Source organism: Lates calcarifer, linkage group LG24 (genome assembly GCF_001640805.2).
Source record: "Lates calcarifer isolate ASB-BC8 linkage group LG24, TLL_Latcal_v3, whole genome shotgun sequence".
In the NCBI taxonomy this organism is placed as follows: Eukaryota; Metazoa; Chordata; class Actinopteri; family Centropomidae; genus Lates; species Lates calcarifer.
In genome coordinates this window covers 14,462,815-14,490,034 of record NC_066856.1, presented here as the reverse complement: position 1 = coordinate 14,490,034, position 27,220 = coordinate 14,462,815, and the positions used below count along the sequence as shown (strand labels likewise).

General features: G+C 38.6%; 1 long non-coding RNA gene across 1 annotated transcript; it reads left to right on the top strand.

Annotated features, from left to right (window-relative positions):
• On the top strand, positions 1 to 25,840 carry LOC127139258 (uncharacterized). Its single transcript, XR_007809432.1, has 4 exons — positions 1 to 151; positions 1,005 to 1,112; positions 13,549 to 13,603; positions 25,431 to 25,840. It is a non-coding gene; the product is annotated as an uncharacterized LOC127139258 (long non-coding RNA).
• The last annotated feature ends 1,380 nt before the right edge of the window (positions 25,841 to 27,220 follow it).

Sequence of the window (27,220 nt, the reverse complement as noted above, 5' to 3'; positions counted from 1 at the left end):
CTAATCAGTTTCACCTGTGTCCCAGAGTCTGCCCCTCACTTGTATATTTAAGTTACTGAACTATGGACTTTTTTCGCTGGATTTTCCCCCCCCTCTTTTGCACCGCCATGTTTGGACTTCCACCTCTGACCTTTGAACGCATCTCCATCCAGTAAGTCTAGTGTTATATCGTTTGAATAAATCAGTGAACTCTGTCTGCTGGTCACAGTGTCCCTGGTTACACTGTGACACTTTAATAAATGATTTAGAGGCAGTTTAACCACACCAAATGAATGAATTCAATTCGAGTCCAAAGCTGAGATGGCCGTTAACTGCTAATCAAGTTAACCCAGTTAGCATTAGCAAGAGTTTGTTTCCCTCCATCATGATTTTATTTAGCTGCGGTCTCATTTAGGTATATATGCAGATTAACAAACGGGATTACTGAAATGATGGATGAATTGTTTTCATTTAGAGAAAAAAATGGCTTTAGCTAAAGTTAGCCGTGGTTAGCTAGGTCGTCTCATCAGCTAGCTAACAGCAGCTATCCGTGTTCCCCTGTAGAGAAATTTTTACATGTAATTTGCTGTTGCCTGCAGAAATGCTGGCATGAATGTACTGTGAACCACAGTACAGACATTCAAGTGGGATTCATATATATAAAAACTCAATTTTTGAAGCTTTGCAGTCAGTGTTTTGAATGTTTCCCTTAAAATTCAATAGCTTTAGCTGTCTAGTTGGCCATTTCTGACTACATCAAGCATCACACAAGACTCTATAAGCCAGAGTTGTTGCTGTAAAGTGGATTTTATCTCCATTTAGTAGTTACTACAAATTCTAGATGCACCTGGACATTATGCATTTGTGTGGCATCACATTTTAACTACTGTACATAGTAATACTGATGTCAGGTTCCAGTCTTATCTCAGTCTCAGTTTTGACCGAATATTGCATTTTGGCTTTGTAAGATAGAAACATTAACAGTGCGTATCTCTGATTCCTTTTCATCCATTTCCTTCTATAAGGCTGGAAGCAAAGACAGTCCTTCCTGTGCTCGGTCACTGTGTGATCCTTTACTTTACTGCCTGGAGAGCTGCCTTGTTGCATCATCATGAGCGCCCACAGCACAGTAGGTAATTCACAGCTAACACCAGTGGCATTTTCCTTTTATTTCAGCAGTTTGTTTATGACAAAAGGAGCAGGAGGACTCTGGGTGGCAGAGACGTGCCCACACACATGCAACGAGTCATTTACTCGTTGACTCTCTAGTCTCTAATGATCCAGATGCAGCTTATAGAAATATATAGTTTAGGTAAAAGTAGTATATTTCTTCCCTCTTTAGTTCGTTGCTGAATCTGCAAGCCCCTTTGTATAGCAGATAATAATTTTGCTCCAAAAATAGTGTAAATGAACAAATAATTTGTCAATTTTTGAGCTCCCCAAAGAGGGGTCTACTCTCTGCTGTTCTCTGAATCCATTAGATAACCTCAAGAGGTTGAAGAGGTAACTTAAATAATCCAAGGAAAGGTAAAGGCAAAGTGGCTGGGTGAAGTTGATGGAGTGGAAAAAGTTGCTGTGCTGCAGTGTTTTATGATGAGCCAGTAATGTGGCTTACAGGATAAAGACATCCTATTTATGGATGCAAAATCTGTTTTTTATTTATTTATTTTGTTGTTGTTGTTGTTGTTTTTATGCAGACGTCCAGTGTCATGTTTGTTTAGTTATTTGTTGTGGTTTTTATCCTGGCAGTGAGTCATGGTGATTCATATTCAATGTAAAAGGTCTGTTTTGATTTTAATTGCAGAAATGGGCTGTTTATTTCTTGAGGCATGACTTTATGCTTTTGAATGCCAAACCTTGAGGATGTAAAGACTTGAACGTCATCCAAGATCACTGTTGTTTATTGTCAATTGCTACTTTAAATCTTTTACTGCATGTATGCAGGATAATTTCAATTGTAGGGAGGAAGTTTCTTAAAAATATCCAAGGCCTTATAAATGAAAACATGGGTCTGCTGAAGTTAGTTTTGCCCATCCAAGGTATCCATATAACGCAGTGGTAAGTGTGCTAGTCGTCTTGAGTAATGCATCAAATAGCACCGTATTAATTGGCATCCAGTGGTTTAAGCAGTATGAATATCATGAATACCATAGTGCAGTAATAAAACAGCACACAGGATTGTATAATGGCTCCTCTGTTGTGAAATGAGAAATACACTCTGCTCTTGTATAAAAATCTAATATGACTTTTTAGCTTGTTTAACTTGAGCTCTTTAGGACTATCTGCTATTAAACAAAATTCTTAAGTATTTGTAACACTGTACTGGAGTAGTTTCACCCAAGAAATCCTCCAAGCCAAATGATACACAGGAAGTGCTGTATTTCAGCTTTACCAATACACCAAATTCTCCACCTCAGTCCAGCATGTTTGCTAATATTTTAGGCTCAGGTGGATGGAAATGCTTTCTGATTGCAAGATTTTAGAAAGACAAGAAAAATTGCTGAATAATCATTGAGGTCACAAGCAGATTTGTGTTACGGATACCTGATTTGGACAAGATTGTAGCTACAGGGCTTCCTCCTCTGGTTCAAGCTGAACGTGATTGTCCAGGAAAATCAAATGTTGATGTCTTAAAGCTGGGATAAGAGGGTTTTAGGTCTTTTTGTTAACATTATTTGCAGAGGTTAATTATAGGTAGCTCTGACCTCATACACTGCCAGCCACTGAGGTGAGACCTCTTTCTTCCCTTTAATCCTCTGTATGCTTAGTCTCTGTTCACTTGAATAAGCCTCTGATTGAGCAGTGAATGAGAGCCCGGGCAGTCTTGTGTACACTGAAGTCATTTAAGGGGAATCAATGACCTGGAGATGAGTCAGAGCTGGAGATCAGCTCAAGAAATAAATGCCGGGGGGAATCAAAGGCATTGGTTCAAGTAGATACTTGAAACTATGTTTCTTTTTGTTTGAATGGAGGTTAAGAGGGTTGCAAATCCTGTCTTGGCCCTTGGCCATCCAATTAGCAATATTCAAAGCAGTCAAATAAACATGAAATATGTTATGACCCATGTTTTGTATCTATAAACTGCATCAGTGCAGGAGCCTGTCTGTCTATTATTAAAGGCATTAAGAGGAGAAGACAATTACACAAGTTTGCTTTTAGACAAGATGTTTTTTTAATGTTCAAACAGCTGTGAATAATGGTTCTCTGTGTTTAATTAGCATGAGATATAAGCAGAAGTGAAACAGATAGAGAAATGAAAAGTAAGCAAACAAGAGGAGATGGATATGTTTTGTATCGAAGCAGCCAAGATTCCTGCCCACAGAGTGCCTGTTTCAAAGTCTTTTCTCGTGTTTACAACATGCACAGTGTGACTAAAGCTGAGACATTTTGCCCGCGGAAATGCCACAGTCATGTCCAAAAATATGTGCCTGCTGCAACCAAAACATTGAAAATAGCAAGCGCATTAAGTGTCCTCTGAGATGCCAGTTTGGGCATTTTTTCTATGACAAGGAGAAGTGAGAATTCATCTTGTCAGAATGTAGGTATTTATGCATGATAACTGAAAACAGACACACAAGCAAGCATATTTTTATATGACTGTTGTTGCCGAATTTGCAATAAGAGCTTGCTGGTTCAGTCCGAATATGGACAACCACTGCCTTCTTCATTCCATTATAGTCTCTCTGTGCGCTTCTTAATTTTATAGTTATTGCATTTTTATGGTTATAGTCACTTTTACACTATTCACACTTGGCTCTGCACAGTGAGCCACATGCAGACAAAGTGAATGGCAACATTAAAATATTTTAATTTGAGGCAAGATGAGATTTTTTCTTGTCTAGATTAAATTTAGCTCAGAATGAACAGGCAAGCAGTCATTGATTTCTGTTTCTTAGCAAAAATGTATCCGCCTCTACTGATGTGCCACCATTATTGTCAACACAGTGAGTGATGAGCCAAATCTCCCAGTAATAAATCCAGCACACCTGGGAGAGTGTGAGAGGCTGTCAGAGCAGATCTGATCTGATGAATATCAAATCTGTTTTACTGTACACCTGTTAGGACCATGTGTACGCCGTCTAAAAATACTGCAACAGCCAGAGGGGACTTTAGTGTCAGACTGTTCAAATTATTGTATCCACTCACTGATTTTTACTGCTCTTGGTTTAGTGTGGGCAATAAAAAAGGAGAATAACCTTCTTCAATTAGATTCTCACAGCTATAAGACAACATGCTGGTTTTATACAACATCCTAGGAGAAATCTTATGACCATTATCAAATCTGCTTGTGTGTGAGTATTGTTTTGAAACTATAAGACTGACAGCATGGGTGTGTGAAATTGAAAACCTTGATTTACCAGAGCGAAAATCACTGAGTCGCATGAGTTTCAGTTCATGGTTCAGTTTTAAAAGGAAATTGAAAAAGGAAAGAAACTAAATTACAAAAAATGGTGATAGAATAAAATGTCAAAGCAGCATTCATCATTTACCTTGACAAAGTGTCAGCCTTTTCTTAAGAGTCTCAGTCAAGATATCCCATGAGAGCAGAGCAGAAAAAGAGCAGAGCAGAAATAATATTGGATTTGATCATTTATTAGGTAAAATCCCATTAAGACCACCTCCATGTTCCCTCTGAATATTATGTAAGAGGTGAAAAATAATATGAAAACATCAATCAAAACAAGCCAAAGAGACAAAATGGAAAACAAACATAATAACAGGGAAGTTTAATTTGTTTCATGGTAAATCTAATTAGAGATTGTTGTGTGTAAACTGTAATAAAGATGAAGGCCTGTGTTGTAGACTCGATAAACTTCTAAAATACTTAACCTTTTTAGCGATGGCAGTGTTCACCACTTCCAGACTGAAATATCTCAACAGCTATTGGAATTTTTGTGCAGATGTTGATGGTGACCCAGAGGATGAAGCCTAATGACTCTGGTGATATCCTGATTTCTCAGCTGCTGCCATCCTCAGGTCAAAATCTCAATTTGCCCAGCACTTTGGTTTATGAAAAAATATCTGCAAAACGAATAACATTTCCATCAGCCTCAGCTGTACTTTGCACTTAGTGCTAATTAGCACTATTAAAATTAATCAGCTGTATTCATTTAAAAAGTTCAAGATATATTATTTTACCCAGGATGCTCTCTTGCTTTGATTTGATTTCATGGTCTACGTTTAATCGTGTAATTTTTACGTTACATCTACAGTTTTATCGAGCATGTAATTATCTCCAGTGGCACTCTAATTCTCATCTCTGATATTTTTTTTAAACCTGTAATCAGGGCGTCTTTGATCTTCTGTTTTCTTTGTGAGTCTGAGTCCTTTCTGTCAGTTGAATCCATTTGATTAGCTGTGCTTTGATGAACTATATCAAGTTATAGTTTTGTGCCACATCATTTCCAGGCAGTGAGTCATCAAAATAACCTATCTCCTCCTGCAGCCTCTACTTATATGCATGCTTTGTTTGTCACTTAAATCACTCATACTTGCCTTGTTTTTCAATCATTTGAAAATAATAACAGAAAGGATGGAAATAGCAGGGTTTTCTGCTCAGTACAGAAGACCTATAGCAACATCACCATTGGTATATGACAACTTTGTAACTACAAATCTGGTGATTTTGTAACATAAAGATTAAATAGGCCTTCTGTCATTTTTGCAGGTGTAATCAAATTTTAAACCACCCTGGATAAAACCAATGAAAGCTAAAGTTTCTTATTACATTAATTCTATTTTGTAGTTTGGATATTTGAGCAGAACAATGTGAATGTATCCCTGTGAGTCCAGGAGCCCAGAATCAGCCTGGGTATGTGGTATGTGGGAAGAGTGGGCACAGGCACAGAGAGAAGTTTTTTGGGAGAGGTATAAATTGGAGAGCTGCAGTCTTCACACGTTATTCGCCTCGCCAAAGTGATGGAGGAGAGGGTGGAGGAAGAGTGTGAGCAAGTGGGTTGTGAGGGGGTGAAACCATGTAAAATATTTACCACCTCAAAAAACAGGCATCCAATTTATTTAGCCTAAATTCTAGTGTAAAATGTAATTAATGAGGTCTGGGATCACATAGCAAAGGCTCTACAGCACTCCATTTGTTTTCTTTAGTGCTGAAAGAGCAGGATGGTGTTTACAGTAATGATGCCAGTTTAACATGAAATGCTGATCCTAGTTTTATAATCTTATAACAATGTTTATCAACTGGCTCTCAACCATCTTTTAACCAGCGTGAGTGAATGTGAGTGGATTTCTTGAAGACTGAATTAGGAACCTGGTGGGTCATTTATTCCTGTGCTTGTCACGCCGTGTGCACAGGAAAAAAACACCAGGTTACCTCAAAGTTCCCATCAAGTACAGTTCTCACACACCATAGATGGCAGCTTCATTATATTTTACACAGTGAACCAGAAACCGACCAGTACTCCTTGACTGGAACATCAGCTGGCACCAGGTTTTATATGTCAGGTAACACCATATGAGCATAAAATACAAACCAAGGACCCAGCTGATGTTATACTCATTAATCAGATTACCAAAAACCAACTAAACATGGTGTTTTTCAGGCTCTGGGGTTCACATCCAGAGTCCTGTTCGTGGTCAGGTTTAGACAACAAAAGCACTTAGGTTAAGGTTGGGGAAAAAGTAAAGTAAAGTGTGACTTCCTAGTTAAATAAAACATTTTAGAAGTGAAAGGTGACCCCATTTTTAGAGAGCTGACGGTGAGAAAAAGGCCCTTTTAATATATTTTGAGCCTCTGAAATTAACTTGCCCTCCAGCAGGTGAACCATGCAGCACAGACTACCACAGTGATCAGTGCTGCCCAAAGGAAGGAAAGCTTTGCGGGACCAAAAAGCCCAAAGTTATCTTAGTAAACCCCTTTGTGAGAAAACCCCTCAGAGAACTGTGTGAACATTTAACACAACTAAAATAAGTTGTTCATGAGTGAAACTTCTTGGCAAAGTTAGTAGCTGAACTTCTCCACTTTGCACTCATGAGTTGACGACGTTTCAAGTTCCCCATGCAGTCTCGAAGCTTTTATTTTGAAAATACCATCATTACACATTACATGACATTTGGTGAATAGTTGCATTTTATTCCAGTTAAAATGAGCCCATCAGTTCTCTAAAAGGAGCAGTTTCCATCAAAGGTTGTGGGATTATATGATTAATTGAGTGATATACATCAGTGTCCTCTTTTAAAAGACAAAAAAGCTGCTAATTAACCTTTGTCAAACCATTCCTGATGTCCCATGGGAGATAAGGATTATTGAAGGCACCTTAGCTTCCTCACTGACAAGTATAGTTATCTAATCTGTGTAAAACCTTCCTCTTTCATCCTGCACTGTGGCAGCAGTTTGCTTTTCTTGTCTGCTGTGCAAGAGAAAGGGCAATTGGCCCAAAGCACCTAGGATGTCGGCTTCAATCACTTCCAAATGAGCTGACATGACATGACTGACAGTAGCTGACTGTGATCCTATGGAGCCCAAGACAGGGCAGGATAGAGATGGTATAATTAAACCATGGGAGAGGGAAAGCCAGAGCACAGTTTATCGATCCTATCTAAACCATCTTCACTGTTTGTGCTGTGGAACAATTGCTTTTATTTTGCAATGGGATTTCCTAAAAGTGGTTGTCCCTCGCTGTAGCCTGAAAGAGGTAAGCAATTATCTAGTGAAGAGCTGGTCCTTCTGGAACCAATAAATAATGCATGGTTGATTGAGATATTTGACTGGTTAATCCATTTACAATCAGACCAGTGGTGAGCGAATCAGCCAGGCTTTGAATAATTCTAATTTTTGTATATTTGAATAATTAAGCTTGCTTGTTTTGCACTGGTCAGACTTAAAAGACAGAAAATCCATCTGACATTAACAAATTGATTTAAAGAAGTGAGGGGTGCAGCCCTCGGAGGAAAACAACAAATGGAGGAATAATGTACATTTATGAGAGTTCTCAGACCAGGGAAAGACTTAATTTTTTAAAAATGTATTTGACCATGAAAATTTACATCAGGGACACCCATTTCACAAATTTGGGTTTGGTTGTGTTAAAGCTACAACCACAAGACTGGTAAACCACTTCCTCCTTCCACCTAGAGAAACGTTCTCCCACGCTCCTTTGTACAGAGATATATGGGTAAAATGAAAATAAACTTGATACGATTTTTTTTCTCCTGTCTGTTGTGTCCGTCTGATTTGTTGTTAACTCACCCATCAACACATTCTCCCTCCAGATCCCATCTGACAGCTGTTGACCTCAGTGTCCTTGTCAGTTCTAGTCACTCGATCCCAACACCCACCTGTGCACCTGCTTCTTATTCCTCTTATTCCTCAGTAACCCTCTTATACACAGTATACCTGCACATTTCCTCTTTGTCAGGTTGTTTATTGAGGCATCAGCCTAGCCTCCAGACTTTTTTGTCTGCTTGTTGCCAGCCTTTTCCTGCCTCATTGAACAAGTAAACTTGTTTTGTGTTTTTATTCCATCTCCCTGCTGGAAAAGATGGGTGCTTCTGGGTGCAAACCTTGTGTTACTGAGTTGTTAGAAAAACAAAAAGTCATCTAGTACAGTTTTGTAGTTGCCATGTATTAAATGTTTATATAAGTAAAGAGAGTTATGCCGCATGTCATGACAAAGTAAAACCAAACCACAACTAATTTTTAAAATTTTATTATTCAGGCTCATCCAAGGGGTTAATAAAGATCATAGAGATGCTCAATTAAATCAATAAAGAGGTTTCTGATGATGACCTGTGCTGATTTAAACCCGCATGTGACTCTTAATGTGTCTGCCTGAGCTACTCAAGTGTGTTTCTGTTTTTCAGATACTTTGGATGAAATGATAACAGCCCTATAATTGCCTCAACCATGTCGTTTTAGAGCATGTAAGGTCAGCCAGGTATCTGGATGAGGGATACAGACCTCCCATTACCAGGCTGTCTGTCAGGCTGATGACCATTAGTATGGTGGTACTTGCTGGTTGTCACCTCCATTAGCCTGAGGACCGGTCTCTGGAGCTTCAGGCCCCAAAAGGTCTTGAGCAATATGAAGCTGGTTGATGGTGAATAATGGCGCTGATACTCATAAATTATTCATTGCTTGACCCAATGCATCTCCCCGTGTTTGCCTTGCAAAAAGAATAACGTTTTTTATAGCTAAATAATAAAATAAATAAGCAACTGGTTGAACTTGAATACAGATGAATGCATTTATAGATCAATCACTGAAGCATGCATGAGCAAGAAGGATATTAGCATCATTATTGATGTTTTTCTCTTAAGACACACATTTTGTCCATCTATATGGTTCAGACTGCGTTGGATGAACTATTTGTACAGTTGTTGTTTTCTGACAGCAGGCGATCCGCATGAATTCCCAGTGTCAGAAATTGATGTTTACAGCTCAATATCTTTTAAAATGTCAGCTCATTCACATTATGCAATGTCATGGATGCGTAGAGGCTCATCACAGATGTTCAATATTAAAACATAATGATGAAAAAGTCTATAAAACAAATCCTCAAAATCGTGAGAGCATAAAATAATCTGTCATGTGTTTGTGTCAGTGAGCAGCGTAGCGAGCCAACATCATCTCCATACTAGAAGAAAACAATGGCTGACATTTCCTGTGATCATCAGTGACCTGCACGCACTACAATTTCTTTAGTTTTTGATCATGGACGTCTTACAACTTGATGTTTAAAATCTAAATTTGAAATACTGAATGGCTGATGAAAGGGATGTTGGAGGATTCACATGTAAATGTGTATGTATGGTGTGTTTTCATATTTGCATATTTGCCAGGCAGAGTACTGAAATGTATTTAAAGTATATTGTTTTTGTCTTCATTTTGTGATTTATTTATTTATTTTCAAATAGTTCTTCATGAGGGGATTCAATGCAGTATTATTTTCCCTGCAGGGATTATGTCAACTTATTTAGGCTTTTTAGTTTGTCCATGTTATTATGAAACATGAGTCAGTGTTGAGTAGTTAGAGTAGACTCAAACTGTTAAGATATCACCAGGTCTCAGCTGACCATTCCTCCTTTAGACTCAAATCAGCTTCCTTCCAGGCACCACTAACTGAGAAAAACTTTATCCCCTGAAAGACCATTTATTCAGCCTCAGTGTGGTGATTAACAGGCATCGCCCTCCGTGTGTAGATGTTCAAGGTAGACAGTTTTGTTACTGGCTGATGGATGCGTGGCGTGGTTCACTTTGACAGGGCTTATTAGTAAGAGTAATGCCCACTGTCTGGACTCCACCTCTGGCCTCCGACTGATTCCATGTGTTGCTGTGTGGGATGTGCTGTTTTGGTTTGTTCGTCATAGTTAAGAATAGGGGCAAGTGTGTCACGCCTGCTGGTAGATGCGTTAACACCTTGGTTCACACGTCAGAGGAACATCTGTTGCTTCAATTCAGCTGAAATACATCTGAAATGACAAGGATAATAACTGATTTGCTAACGGATTATTAGGATCATTTTAGATGTATTAGTAAGACACTGCAACATCAACGGATCTTCATTCTTTAAAATTAAAATATCCCTTTATTCTTTATATTCTAATCTCAAAATCCCATTGCCTTTACTTCCCGGGAAACAGGGACGTAGTCTGTATTGGACGGCATAAAACAAAACAAAATAAAATCACCACAGATCTTTGAATGAGCCAGCCCATCTGGCCTTCTTTCTCTAATGGAAATCCCAGTGATTTTCATTTGATCCCTCTCTGTGCAGTGTTTCGACTTCAACTGTTTCTGCTTCTAACAGAGATTATACGTCAGCTAAATGTGAATGGATCCAGTTATTACTGCTTTTAAAATGTCACAAAAATTAACTTTTGTGTCTACACCAAATGACGTTAAGGGAATAAAAGTGTTTCCTGGAAACTGAATGAAGCAGCTTTGGGTTTAAAATAGTAATATGTTAGTTGGGCGCATTTTTTTTAATCACTCCTTGTAATTGTCTGGGGAATTTTCTGGAAAGACTCGTTAAGTAGAATTTATTCTATTTATTTTTTAATAGGTGTAATAGTGTAATTGTAAAAAAATAATGGTGCGATCTATTTCAGCTGGGAAGTTGGAATTGCCAAGTTCCCAGTACAAAAATTCAATTTGAACGCCTCCTGAAGTCAGATTTTTGACTTGGAAAGGCAGAGTAACCTCATCAGCCACAACCTCAAAATCCAAGATGGCTGCTCCAGCACATCAATAGTAATGAAAGCTGCAGTAATATAATATTTATTTGCACTTCTGTCTTATTTTGGTCTCATTAAATCAGTTGTACATGCAGTACTGTTCAACAAATATTTGTGGACATTTTGCTACGGTGTTGTATACGCAAAATACAGTGTAATACATTTAATGATAATAATAAAATGAATAAAAAATAATAAAAGAATATTTAAAAAAAAATAAAAAACCCTTCCGACTGCAGGAATGTAGTTAATTTGTCATTCCCAGCTCCAACTTCCGACTTCCAGGGTGAATGTAACGCAGCATTAGATCCTTTTTAAAGAAAGTTTAAATGAATTTACGGCTGCCAAACAGTTCCTTTCTAGGAAATAAGGTAATGGTCACATAGTGGAAAAAGCTATTCATGAAAATTACCCCAAAGCCTCTTTTGAGCTTTTGTGCAAATAAGTATTCATCAGGTTGATAGTGTTGAAGCCAAATCAAATCAAGAACTCACTTGACTTTCCATCAAAGTTAAATATTAATTGCCAGAAATTCACATGTCAACTATTCCTGGAACTTTTAAACCAGAAAATCTGGAGAAAATGTCACTCCGGTTTGCACCTGTGGCTCTTGTCTACACAGACAAGTCAATTAACAAACCAAAATCAAATCTGCTCTGTCAGTGCAACAGTGGAGTCTTCAGTGTAGCCACATTTTGCTGCTTTCAGGTGTAATGATTACATGTCTTCCTGCCATCAGTGCTCAGGCTCTTCCACCAGCAAATATACAAAGAGCTTAATTGGCAACAGGTGTGGCTCATTATCCTCATGGGCTGCACCTGGCACTCTGCTCAATCCATCACATCTGCTCCCACTGCTCACATACAGAGCTAACAAGGCACATATTTTCAGAGAAGCACTCTGAATTCTGTATGAAACGTGTCTACAATGAAATCTATATAGGGCTTTAGTTCTTAATATATTCATAACTCTCTTTATGATTGACGTCCTTATTAGTGTAGGTACAATAGGCACAGTATAGTCTCATACAGCATTGTCAGACTTGTGATGATACAGCTGGCACTTTCTGACGTAACAAGCATTAATATTGAACATAACTTCCCTCCTCGTTGTTTTAAACATGAAACTTTAACCTTGGTGGAGTGGATTTCACATGGATTTGAAGAAATATGACATTAATGATTAAATATCTGAGGTCACGTGTTATTTGATGAACAGAAGGAGCACAGAAACTGTTTGCTGAATCCATGTTTACTGATATTTTCTCAGCACTAGAGTTAGAAATTGTCACTGGTCGAAAATAAGGAGGCGATAACATCACCTGTTGGCTTATTTTGCTGATGACTAATGATGCAATGAGCACAAATGATCTCCCCCTCACAGGGACAGACTCGACTGCAACAAGGAAGCACATTTTTTTTGGCATTTTACTGCAGAAGCAAAACAAGAAAGTGTTATCTGTTGATGTCCTGTTTTTATGTCATAATATTCCTAATACATGCTGTTATCTGTAGTCATGCCTCAATCAAAATTTAGCACAGATTTTAACTGAATGTCTAGAAAATCTGCAAAAGAAAATGTGAATCAGTATATTTTTATAGATGGGCATCTTGCAGCTTGTAGCAGTGATAATGCTAAATGCTATGCACAAAGATAGCTGCACAGATAAGAGAAAAATGACCAATGTGTGTCCAAAAAACTGACAGCACTCATTAGCATGTATGAAAATCCTCTTTCCTCAAAATATGCCAGACACTGGATATTTGCCAGATGTGCTACATTAATGCAAAAATGCATTTATAGAGATGAGTTCAGAGTAAACAGGTTGAGCTTGACTTCAAACTGTCAATACAGCATTTAATCAGTATTACTGAAGCATGAAAATAGACTCTGTACGCTGTTTTTTAACTCTGTATATATATTTGTATAACAATGTGACACAATTTTCATTCAAAGCTGTCAGTCTGCTCCTCTATCAGCAGTCACAGATTCCCAAACAAACTGTAAACAAATGTCAGAAACAGAGCATCAGTGATGTTCATTAAACTGTAAACAAAAAGCAACAGTTTGACCGGTCTCACCTTAAAACTGATGCTGTCAACAGCCCCTAAAATCCAGAGCTCAGACCTGATCACTGGAGTTAACGGCTAATTCTGTGCTCTGAGCTAACAGGCAGGTGTCCAACTTGAGATTATGGACATTTTCCACTCATTATTTTTGCAGTTTGCACAGTTTTAGGCAAGAACTTTTCATGCTGATCCTCTCATAAGCTCTCTGTTATTTTGGGTCGTTTTCTGCCCTCTGTTGTTTAGCAACTTCACCTTCCACCTCAGCAAACCATGAAAACTTATTTGCAATGTTTTTACCTTTTTTCAGATTTCCTACATTTCCTCTCAGGTGGATGGTCCATCTTCCCTTTCTCTGTTTTTTGGTGAGTAAAGTCTTGAGTTTCACCTCAACTTTTTCCTCCTCCTTTAAGTATTCAACTTCTCTGGAGGAATCTTTGAATTGATGGAGATGGCCTTCACTGTGTCCTCCTGAAGTATACACCCAGCATACTTTACTTTTTGCTCTTTCCCTCTCTTCTTCTTCTTCTTCTTCTCTGCAGATCATTTCCCAGTGCTTTAATCAGATTATAATATTTGCTATTTAGATTTATTTTGGACAGGAAAGTATGAAAATCACAGAAAGGCTCAGACGGCAGAAGTAAGAAGTGTCTTGTCATGGCTCTCAGTATGGCTGACTCCTTTGAAAACAGATTAATTACACCATTATGATGCAGCTTTGCAAAATTGGATTTTCAGCTTGTTCACAGTGATGGATTAAACACAACAAATCTTTTGCTGTTCAGAACCAACAGGGGATGACTGAGCTCTAAAGGTAGCATACGGCAAAACCAAGTCATAAATTAACTGTGACAGACATGTTAAGACTATTAAAATTAACATCAAGGGAATGTAAAATGTAAAGAATTATCTCTCAAATTATCCTTATTATCCTATATGCTTACAGTAGGGATGGGCATAATTAATCGATTATTGATTATTAAGAGTTTGGTTGATTACATGGAATTTATTCAATATGTTTGGGCTCCAGTGCCTGCTGTTTGTTTGTTTTGCTCTCTGTTAGTTCTGCTTTAAAGGCTTTGTTTAAGGGGTTTATTGGACTATAATTTCTTCTTGAGATAAAGATTTTATTGAGAAAAAACACACTTTTCTGTTAATTTTCCTGGTGATGGATCAAATGCTCATCCCTAGTTACTGTCTGATTAGAGACCCGATCTGGTTGAAGTTGGATGGAGCTGTGTTATTCTGGTTTCTGAGACCAAAAACAGAGCTGAAAGGAGCGTGGATTCTTGACTTGTATTCATGAGGTGGTCAGAAACATAACTCTAAATGAATTATAATGTTGCTCTGATGTGTAAAACAGGCACTGTTTGCTGACAGGCTGTCCTTTTTTCAACTCATTAGATAATTAATATCAGTGTTGTTTGTACTTGTTCCCCCTGAAGTGGACTAAAAAGTCAGTTCCAAGTTCAGGAGTTTGACTTCTTCACATGCATTTATCATTCAGTAAACTGTGATAAATAACTATGGGCAACTGCAGCTACCCTACAATGGAATTAGCCTCAACAGCTTGTAATGACAACAGATCTGTTTTCATACAAGAATTGATCCCAACTTGTTTAGACAGGGTGGGAAGAAAGTGAAATGAATCAGAGAGGAAGATTTTGCACCACTTAATTGTAAGGGACTTGGGTGCTGTTTATTTTGTAACACCTTGATGACTGTGGGGGTTGTTCATCAGTGCAATCAAGCTCCGCAGGAGGGTTGGGGCTGTTCTTTGATCATGATTTCAGCTGTGGCCTTGATGAGAGGTGACCAGCAGAGGCGGGTGTGGGAGCCTTTGGGGGTTAGAAAGAGCTCGTATCCTGATCTGCCCCGGCACGTGATGACAACAGGCCATCTGGGTAAGACGAAGACCAGCCAGGTCCTCAATTATTTCTGGTTTCTAATTATCCAGAATGTCTTAGCTGGAGTCGATTCTGCGACACGTTCAATTGCTCTGAGTTGCTTTCTCATATTCAGTGGCAGGCTTTTGTATCAGGCAGAGCAAGGCAAGTTAATCAGTCATGATTTCAGATGCTAAGTCTCCCAGTTATCCTGAAGACCGTCACAAAAGTACCTGCCAAAACCTTTTATAAAGATGGGTTTCTGCCTCGTGAACTGCTGCAATGTTTGGTTTTATGCATGAATGTACAGTTTTTTTCATTTATGACCACACACGCAGGTTATAGCAAAACTTAATATTGATTCGCATTCAGGTATTCTGAAGGATTTCATATCATACAGACCATGGCCAGCATATGTTTTACAGCATAAAACGTACTCAGCTGCATGGCAGGGTGAATAAAATGCTCTACAGATCCTCCCCAGCATCACTCTGCAGACTTAAACATGTCATCTTGAACTATTTTCTGAAATCTGTTTTGAATCTCAAGTTTTAATGTCACACTTTCAGATCATTTAACCCCCTCCTGCTGTATTCAGATTCTCAGATGCATTCAGCCTCTCTGTTCACAGTGGCTCAGTATCCTATCATTACTCCTTCAGAGGCACTCTCTGGTCATTTGCAGCATTTCAAATGAGAGAGAGAGCGCCAGGACTGCTGGAGCCAAAGTCCTCACTGCAGATGCAGCTGATGTGTCAACTCCATGTTTAGATTTAATTATCGGAGCAGCTGGGGCTTTTAGAAAGAAACATTGTGTGGAAAATGACTCCAAATATTCCAGACTAGATTGACATGAAACACTTTGCAGCCTCCCAAAAAGCCATCATGCGTGGAAGTTTTTCTGTGGCACAGAGAGAGGAATAACGATCCCTCAGATGGCCCTCAGAATATGACTTATCACGTCATGACCATCCATTACGATCCTACTTAAGGTTGCCTGTCAGGAGCGAAAATAACACTTTAACTTGAAAACCTAGAGGAGACATGAAGCTAAAAAATGAACAGGACATCATTCTGTGAGGGAAAAAAAGGTAATGTTTCACTCACCCTCTCAGTGCTCTCAGATGAAAAGTGAAATAAATGAATGTATAGGACTGGGGGATTCCCAGGAGGCCCACGCTTCATCCTTTTGTTGTAACTTCAAAGAATATTTCACAGGGGAACGATCTTTTCTCTCCTCCTCCCCTCCTGAGATCAGACAGTTGTGAGGCCACCATGTGTTGCTTTTATGCTCTGGAGTAGTCACAGTTTTCTGCGGCTGCTGTCTTAATCAACCTGTTATGAAATTAAGAAGAAAATATATTTCACACTCTGCTCAGCTTGAGAAGTCTAGTCAATTATCCCTAAACCAGGACTGCACTAATGTGGCTGCAATGATAATGATTTTGCTCACATTTTAAAATTACGGTTATTCATCCATTTTGGTAATGAAATAATCATTGCACTTGAACAGAGTAAATTGCCTGCTTTCTCTTTTAACACCAGGCTCATGTTTAAAAAGGTAAACTAATATATAAAATCCTCAAATGTACAAATCTTGAAATTAAAGTATTTATAGACATAAAATGAGTGTGGCTCTAACTCAAGATATAAATATTTAAAAAAAAAAATCATTATTCATGGAGATCAGCTCAGTCGTCATGTGACCTATAGAACTTGGATCCCATGACAGTAGGTGGTTGCACATGTAGGTGTGACCCTAACCCCTGTCTCTGTTTAGAGATTGATGTGAATGTCCGCCTTGATCTTTCTCCAGGCATCCTGTTCATTGACCCTGACACCACCTCAGCTGATGATGTGACTGGTTTTTGGTCTCATGTTCACAGACGGCCAATTCAGTCTCTTGTGCAGAGTCTTTGCCATTTCACTGGTGTAGTGTCCCTCGCGGTTGTTGCTCATGATGCCATATACTACTTCACTCCTCTGCAGAGAGGGTTGTTGTTAGTGCAGTTATAATGCCAAAGAATCACTTAAGCAGGAGGTTGTGGTGAATAGTTGTGCACTTTTACACTCCTCTCATACTGACAGTTCTATGTTCTGTTAATCATGGCCACAATCTTTTCTTAACCTAGTACCTCTAGTTATTTTAACAAATTATGTAGTCCTGCTGATACTGGTGTCAGATTCCGGGCAGTAATGGACATGGACATTATGCCTGGATCACTCAGTTAGTAAAAATAATTTCAAACCTCCAACAGTGTGGAGCTGTGAGGCCATAATCCATTCTGTCCAATTAAAATTTGGAAACTCCAGAAGATCCATATTATTAAATTATTGCATGCCGTTCGTGTCATAAGACAGCAGATGTGTTTGCTGTCAACTGGTTTGAGAAAACCATCTTGGAACATGGTGTCCAATTTTGTTATTGGATTCATGGTTTGAGCAGAGAGATACCAAAGTTAAGTAAAATAAGTTGGGGTTTTCTATATTTTAACCTTAAACTGGTTTCTGCTGTTTTGACCAGTTATTTTCTTCACTTCAAACAAATAACTCAGAATAGATTTTGATAGTGCTAGAGCTGGAAATCACTTTGCTGTTATTTACAACTTAGTTATCAGATTAGGATTCGTCACCATCTTTTAACTAGGAAGCAATGTTGCTCACTGGTGGCTACTGAGAGCTACTGATTCAATCAGTGCCAATGGTGATTTTGTATCGTCAGTTCACTTTGAAAAGTCATTGATAAAAATTTGCACATACACGTACCAACACCTTTAGATAATGTGCCTTTGAATCACATTCATGAACAGTGGCTTTGTTTTCAAGTGCAAAAATGACTGTATTGTAGCAGACCTCAAAACTAAAGGAAATTATGAATCTGAAATCTTTTTACATGAAAATCCTATCGATTCTGTCCATTATGTATGGATCGAATACTCGTGGCAGGTAAATATTGGATCTTTCCATTCTGACACAGTAATCATTCATTCCTGTTGTCACATTGAGCATACATGCACAGTGCACAGTACATGGTATGAATAATTTAACAGAAAAATGCTCTGCTATTGTACATATCCTGCTGGTCATGATTACCTCAAAACCATCTCCACTCCTGAAAGCCATTTTAAATGCAGTATTCCTGTCTTCTGCCCAATGCCTTTCTTATAATCTCCTCCTAATTTAAATGCATCAGTCATTCTGTATTTTTCTAACACCTTAGAGAATATGAGATGTGCATCAGAGCATGCTGCACCAAGAGGACCCAGTGGCAACAATGAAAATAGACGTGGAATATCCTTAATTCAGCCTCTGATGGTCAGTTAATTTCAGTTCTCATCAGACCGTTCTTATGTGACTTTTAAGTGCTGCTGCCTTTTATTCCTCAGTCGTCGTCGTCTGACTTCTGGTTAAGTGGCTGATCAAGCCAAGTACTTTATTTGTCCCCACAGGGGCAACTGGTCATGCAGCGACAATAACACAACACACAAGGCAATTAAATCCAATAATACAACATAATAAAAGAATGGGAAACACATACTGTATATACCCATGTGCTCTATTTTTAAGCACTACTAAAATTTAAATCAGCATTTTGGTTTGGTGATCAGGCTGATCTTACCTTTTTCTTTTGGAGTTTAGCAGTGAGAGTATGAATGAGTTTTGGAACCCCGAAGGCAAGGGCTGAAACTGTAGACTGAGGGGGTGGGTGCTGTCACACAGAATGGATTCTGCTTCCTTTAACAGCTGTTTGTTATATAACTCACAGAATTTTCTGTTGCGTGCCTGTGATACTGCTACAAACCTCGATCAACCCTGTGAGTGTATTTGTGTGTTTTTAGATTGAATGAAGCAATAAAACATCAATAAAACAGAATCCACATCGAACATAGACAGTTCCCTCAGAGAAAAAAGGTGCTGCCGGCTTTTTTTACACAACATATTGGTGTTACAATCAAAGCTCAGCTTATCAATAATAGTGCCCAAGTACTCAAAGATCCTGACCATTAATTTTAGTTTTGACAGAGCTGCAGTCACATGTCTTTGGTCTTTGTCACTTTTAATTCCAAAAAGGCCTCCTGACACCATCTTGAAAAATACTCTGTGACAGGACCAAGGGGGCGTTTCCTCCTCCTTCACTGTAACCGCATCATCTGCAAACGTCACAGTGTGATGGTTTTCAGCCCCACACTCATTAGTGTACAGGAAATATAGGAGAGGAGAGAGAGGAGCCCCAGGGGGAGAGCTTAGTCCAGGGAAATGTCTGTTCACTCTCACTTTTTGAGGTGGTGAGGAAGGCATGTCCAACACAAAATCACTCAACAGGCTTCTGCACCAGCTGGATAGAGAAGCCTGAGGTCAGGGGAAAGGCGTCTTGACAATGCACATCTCACTCTACCTTTTCTCGCTGTGAAGCTGATTGGTCTGATTTATCAATTTCATATACAGATATCAGATAGAGGATTATGATGTACGGGGGATACACATGACAGAAATGGCGCTCAAATTGGGTTTTGGCAATGAAAGGCCTGTGGGGAGGGTTTCAAAGGCAGTAGGTTGAATCTTTCACCCCATACAGATCTGCTAAAAGAAACATGCCCAACAACATTCAGAATATTTTTTGACTAGTAATGAGCACAAAACCAGCCTGTAACTAATGTTCTTTTTTAGGGCCTACATATTGTTCCTACTGAGCAGCTGCATTCAGTGTGCAATGTTTTTAATGAGCTTGTCATTTGCAGTGCTTTTAGGATCAAAGCATTCAAGTGCTGGGGCGAAAAGGCTTGTTCATGGTCAAACTTCATATGACAACTCCATACTACACAGGCTATTTGTACCAGACTAGGTACTTCATTAAGCTGTAGCTGGAGGTACATTTTAATTGGTTAGAGTAAGGTAAGAGCTTTCTCTGACTCAGACTTCTCTGTGTGCCGTCACCAATGATTTTTTTCATTTACAATTCAACATTTAAATCCAGTGTAGTGCTCGCTCTCTCTCTCCATATGGAAATCAATGAACTTCTCTCTCTCCGCTCTGATTTTAGTGGTGTGTGGATCTATAGCTCCATGCCAAACCAACCCCTCACACTGCTCTGCTGCCCATTTTAATGCTCCGATAATTTAGGTGCCACTGACAGGACTTAATAGAAATGCACTTCCCGCACCTTTAACATCCCTCTCTGCCTGATATATTTATTAAAATGATTTGCCTGTTCAGTTCCCTGCAGTTTCCCAGACACAGCTGTCTAATGAAAGTCACATTCAGAAATGTCAGTTTCCAGCCATATAGGCTTCTGGAGAAAGGTAAAAATGCTTTAGATTCAATCATTAGTGTGGTAATGGACCATTAGATTTGCTTCATTATGTGTTTTTACTTGCAGTATTGATGGTGGCAAACCCATTAATATAAGTTTGTGTCTGAAAAACGTCCTTTAGCTTGTGGTAGAGTTACAGAACTTTAAAATGTTCAGTCATTTGGAAGCAACTTTGCACCACTGCATCATTTACAAAATAACTAGGAAGTATCATTAAAGGAATATGTTGTTGTTGGTGGTGTCCCAGTGATTTGAAAAGCTGTGGTAAAAACAAAACTGAAATGTCATTAGTTTTGTAGGTATTTGTCAGAAACCAAAGCATAAAGTTGTGAAGTTGGTAGAGTTGCTGTTTCTGGAAATGTTTTTTCCTGTTCTGTTTTTTTATTTCAAAGTTTTCGTATAAACATGAGAGTTTCTCAAATAATTCTATAGCATATGTTTTAATTATTTTAACCTGGCCTTGGCCACTATTACTATAGAGAAGACAAAGTGGCAAGAATCACAGTAATAACAATTTAAGAACTCTACATTTGGGAACAATTTGTTGTTGCAAAAATGAATTCATAATTGACCCAAATCGCATAATAATTTTAAATACTAATGCTTAATTTCATGCTGATCTAAGCTATAGAAGGGCTTGATCTGTGAGTCACGTAACATTGACGATGGGAAGAATGAATGAGACTTTTACTCCTGGAGCCAGGGGCATCCGAAACAGCCAAACAACTAAACAACTTAAGATTTTGCATTAGAAGAAGAATGCTCTGTCCTCCTTAGGGCACCATGGATGTCTGTACCAAGTCAGATATTTCACCAAAAAAAAACCCCAAAATGTCAACCTCATCGTAGAGACGTTAGGTGATAACCAGACTCAGTAGGCATTTTAGGACTTTAAATGTCTGGTCCAGATTGAAATATCTGAGTAATTATATGGATTGCCAAAAAATTTTGTCCAAACTGTTGGATCGGCTGACAGATCAACATCCATAGAGCCATGCCACCAGCTACAAGTCCTGTAACCTATCCTGCAGCTACAATACTTTAACATTTTCATATCTTATCAAGTTTGAAACAGCTCTGCTCTTGTCCATCATACAAAGTAAGTAGAAACTCTCATTAAAGGAATACCTTGATGTTGGCAGTGGTGACTATAAACTGGCGAATAAATACAAAAAATGCCCCAAAATAATCAAATATGTTTTTTCTGATGAAGCTCTCTCCCTCAGGTTTGAGGACATTTCAGGACAAATATTAAAACTGCTTTCATTTTCTGATCTAATGAAATGGGACCATTAGCATCAACAGCAGCACAATGTCACAGACTCTTATTGATATGTGTACCTGATAATGGCACCAGTGCTTCAGTGCATCAGCAGCGGTGTTGATGAAACCATGTTAATAATGTGGCAGCACAAAAGCTTTTCGGGGCTAATCACTTATTCTCTTGGCCTAATGCACAGCAGCATTAGCCTCAGTGCTTCTATTATAAAATGTAAAGTCAAATCAGTGCTACTTCAGCCGTATGTTATTAAGCGCAGATTGGAAAAACAGCCTGCAGTCTCACATCCCAGCATCAGGGTGATTTATCACATTAATTCTTCTGACGGGGGCGATTCATTTTAAGATGAACTACGAACCACCACCAACAAACACACAGTTACATTTAAGGCATGTGAAATAGAGTATTAATTATTTAGCAGCCCACATTATAAAACAATAAATACAGTGCAGCCACAATTAACTGCGCTAATCTAATTTTAATATTTGAGTTACATTTGTTTGTACTTGCTTGTGATTTATGAGGTTCAGACTCACTGCAGCCACTTGATTATTTCTTTGTTTTGTTCTCTTATAGTTCACAAACTTTCCTCATGAGCTCCCCAAATTTTGTTTCAATGAAGTAATACATAAACCCAGTCTAAAGGTCACCGCTCGCTCCGCCGCTACTGCTGCCTGTGGGTTGCTGTGGGAACGTGGATGCAACTGAGCAAGCAAGTGATTCACCCCGCGCTCGACAAACCACATCACTAACTCCATCTGTCTGGCGTGTCGGTGACTGTGTGCGCCCATCTGTAGACGAGGGAGGGAGCTGATCTGAGGCACACATGCGTCCTGTAAACATACTAAAACATTGAGCATGCTGGGCTGGATGCACACTGTCTGACCTACACATAATATGTCTAGGACCAGGAGAGTAGTGCAAAAATGGACAATTTTAAAACACTATGGGAAATTCCAAGCAATTTAACCAAAACATTTAGTGCAAATTAGAATTATGACACTTATTACTAAGTGATATGATCCAATACCAGGTGGTTAATAACATTCACCTCATATAGGCGCACTAGCCCCAAAAGCAAGAGCCTCCTCATGAAGTGACTCTCATTAATATTGAAAGTCAAAGGCTGTCCTGACCTCCTGGGGGGTCCAGGAGTGCCTTGACTCATAATTTGTCCATCCACGTGTAGCCCTTTCCTGTCCATGTAGAACAAGCAGCCATGTCCATGCACACAGAATCAATAGATTACATTTTGGGAATCTTTCAGGGGCATATCTATGATGAATAATCATTTGTATTGTTTTGTCCTGTTGCTCACGTCTGTGTTTTGTAACAATCATCATAAAATCTCAGAGACTTATTCTGTTGCTCTTTCTGACAAACATTTTCATCTGAGGGTCCTTTTTAAACCGGTCATGTGGAACTAGTTTAATACACAGAGCTCTTTTGTGTAATGGTGTCATGGACTTTAGCAGCACATTTTTTGACTGCAGAAAGTAATATAACACATTTAAATCAAATGCTAAGACTGTATCTGTTTTCATGCAGAAATGAAGCTCAACACAAGACTTATTTTGAACTTAAATTGAAAGATGTGATATTGCTGAAGAGGGCCACCTATCCCCCAGATTAATTACTGCAAAAAATTATCATAGCTTTTTTCTCAATAGTTGTTCTTATTATGAGTATGGATGTTGCTTGTACAATTTTCATTGGTTAATACATTTATATGAACCAAAGGAAGAGGTCTTATCTTTGTATAATAACTAACATGTACCCAAATAAACAATATAATAATAATATGCTTTTACACAGGTTTGGTCCATAAAAATAATGGCTCTCCATGCAGCACCTGATGATCAATAATGCAGCAGTCGTTGATATAAAAGGAAAAGGAATCAGCTGAGGGTGTTAAACATAACAGTAACAGCCTTGTAAACTAGCTTTAAAAATTAGTTCTACAAGTCACAAGGAGCCAGTTGTAATTAGTGTCACTCCTGCAAAAATACTTCTTATTTTTTCCTGCATATGTTAATGTCTTTGAAGGGAAATTGGTAATTACAATCATGTTTCCAGGTTGTTTGTTAAAATGGTTACCCAATAAATGTGATGAATGCAAAAGAGCGGAGGTTATTTCTCCGTAGTGTGGGGGAGGTATCTGTACATAAAACAGGTGACTGATGTTTTCACTCCTTTAACCATCTGTTCCCATCACTGACCACATCATCAAAGCCCAAACATAGCACAGATAGGCACCTGATGCCAAATGCAAGCGTCACATTATGTGTTACAGTATGTCACATACCACATATATTAACAGCCTGTCCTGGACTGTGACTGACATAATTTTTTGATGCATGAATTTGGTCAAAATTGTGATTGCTGTGAAAAAAGAACTGTAAATTTTATTCATTTTTCTGCAGTGATAGTACCCCATGTATTGCTGTTCTCCAGTGAGTGTGTTGTATTTTGACAGTGATTGACTGATATTGGAATTTATATTACTTATTTAGTGAAATATCTCTTTTGGAAGACACACAATTGCTCACCATATCATTGAATTTCCATTACTTCCCAGTATTTGCTGCGTTTAGTTTTTATGATCTGGACATTTGCTATCACCACATCTGGAGCCATTAAAGAAAGGTGTAACTTTATATAATGCAGGACAAACCCAACAGAGTGTATACAGTAGCTTTCCAAAGGCACTCAGCTGTTGAAATAACATAATACAAAAAGTAACGTCTGTTGGGACCTGATGCTAACATGAAACATAGCCAGGTTCTACTTTCCCTGTGGAGTACAGGGGTGATGAAAAAAAAGATGCATAAGGTTTCATGTGAACAACACTGTCAGGCATAATAATATGTATAAATCGTATTTCAAATCTTTTATGACATTTCATATGTAAGGTGTTCTAAAGCCACATATATATACAATTCCATGATAGATGATTTCTGACTCATTAAGTTTACTTGTAATAATGATAATTTAAACAGTGCAGAATTTAAAAAGTGAATATGTTTTCTAGAGGTTTGTATTGGTGATCAACAACTGACCAATGACTAAGCCCCTCCCCCCTTAGTTACTGTTGCTACAGGTGTAAAATGCTCCATTGTAGCATGGAATGCAGCTTCACCATGACAACAGCTCTACATTTCCTGTCTGCCATCTTATTCAAGTTTCGAAATTCTGAGGGTGTAAATGTATCCACTGCGTAATGCCCTTAAACATCCACAATGGAATACAAAAAACACTTGTTGCTAACATTCTCACAATACAATACGCCACATTTTATAGATGAGAAAATGACTGTTAAGTGGCTCTTCAGCTGTCAGTGATGACGCAAAATGATGATGATGGCCTGAAATCTCAATTTACTGCTCACTATTGAGGAAGCAATTGAGTGCCCATTAGGGAGTAGTGAATGAGTGGATGATTTCGGACACAGCCCAGCTAGCTATTTAAGCTAAAATGATGTTAGGCTGTGAATTTGAGCTTTCACCAAGGTGTTGTGAAATCACATTCAGTATGTCCACTGATGTATTCCATTTCACAGCAATCAAGGCCAAGTCTTCTGAGAGCTCAGTGTATTTATGAATGCACGTGTGTGTGTGTATTTACATGATCATGGGGGGGCACTACATGGTTCTGAATCAAGAATGAAAATGTGTGCCTATTGATCCAGTCTATTGACAGCTCTCACTTCTCATTAAGTTGCAGGCATCCATCAAAAAGCCAGCCATTCCCCTGGTGACTGTCGGTGGAAAATAACAGCAAGGAGCTTCTATGTACCACAGCCGACACGCAGAGGAGGCTAGGACACCTCGCACTGTGAGAAACACAAGTCTTCACCACAGTGAAATATATCTGAGAGAATGCATAATGTTTGTGGATGTGTGTGTTTGCCCTCGTGTGTATGTATGAAACACTCATACTGGCTGCTGATGCTGAACAAGTTTTAAGACCAAGAGGCAAATCAGTCAGTGCAGAGAGCACATCTGATGCAGTGAGACGGGAAGATTTGTAGTGTTGGTGTTTTCTCTGCATAATATCAGGCTCCAGTGGCTGTGTGATCTGTGTCTTAATTTGATTTTTATATGACATTGTATTACATTGATTGTAGGTCTGTTCAGTTGAACTCGATGCAAAATCCGATTGTCCGTCAAACTGTGGCAGTCCTAGCTTTTCTACAAAATTATATTTTCATGAAATTACACTGCCTCTGCACCTATAATGTTGTGTTCCTCTGAGGTACTCTTCTGGGGTTAAAAGATAATTTCAATTTATTACAATTTGGGTCTTATTTTAGTAGCTTTTGCCATCTCTTCACATTGTAATTACCAAAGTAATTACTGGGATCTGGGAGCACAACAGCAAAATCAAATGTGTCAGACAATCAAACAGTCAAGTAAACTGTTTATCCTAAACACCTAAAAAATTATTTGTAAGTAAAAACTGGAGGTGAAATACTGGTAATAACCCCTCACTGTGCTGCAAACTGTGTGCCCAATGTGCTACAATAGGCCCAGACTGAATCAGCAAATCAGTTTTTTGGGTAAAACATTTACCACTCACCTTCATTTTTCCAGTTTTTTGCTAAATAGCCAACATTGGTATTAACAAATGTTTACTTGCTAGTTTAGAATTAACATTGCAAGCTCAGCATCAAACTTCATTTACTTGTCAAGACTTGTCTCCGTCAGTGGAAAGTAACACCAGGGTTTTGTTTCTAGTTCTATCACTTCCTCTCTTCCTCTGAAGTTAGCATGCTAACCAGCTAGCCCCAGCCCATCCTATCTTGTAATACCATTAGTAATTCCACAGTATCCAGTCTGCCCTCAGTCCAACATGATGAAGTGATGCTGCCAAGAGGCTGTATTCTAATCTCTTGTAAACACAACAATGGCTGAAGCTCTCAAACAGCTGTTAAACTTTTTGTATAGGAGTGATTACCAAAACTATGAGTGGAGTGGAAAAAAATCTGTTCAGTTCAGAAAAAGTTTTTAGTCATAGTTGTGAGTAATGTTATATTAATGTATAGCATTGGCAAGGATCAGTCCACACAGTCCGTAGATGTATAATGAACACACAATGCTTTCCATAGTAATAAGTAAGAATTTTTCAGCATCATTTTACAAATATATTTTGATATCGACCTTTATATCTAAGTGAAATATTATAGTAACATCATTAGATATAGTACATAGTTGGGACACATCAATCATGAGTAATGATTTTTTTCTCTGTCAGTAAAAGTCTCTTGTCCTCACCTGCCTCATCTTTTCTGGCCTGTGTCCACAGCTTCCATCACTCCTGTCTCCATCTCCAACTTTTTCACTACATCAAACCCTAAATTTCCCAACTTTCTTCCTCTGTCTCTCTTTGATGTAGAGGACCGTCTGTGTGCGGTCCAATCCCTCGGCCATTGATTGTAAATGTCCCGCTCGCTCGCTGTGCACATTCAGCATTTTTGGAGATGAGCAGCTGTTCCTCTGGGCTGTAGA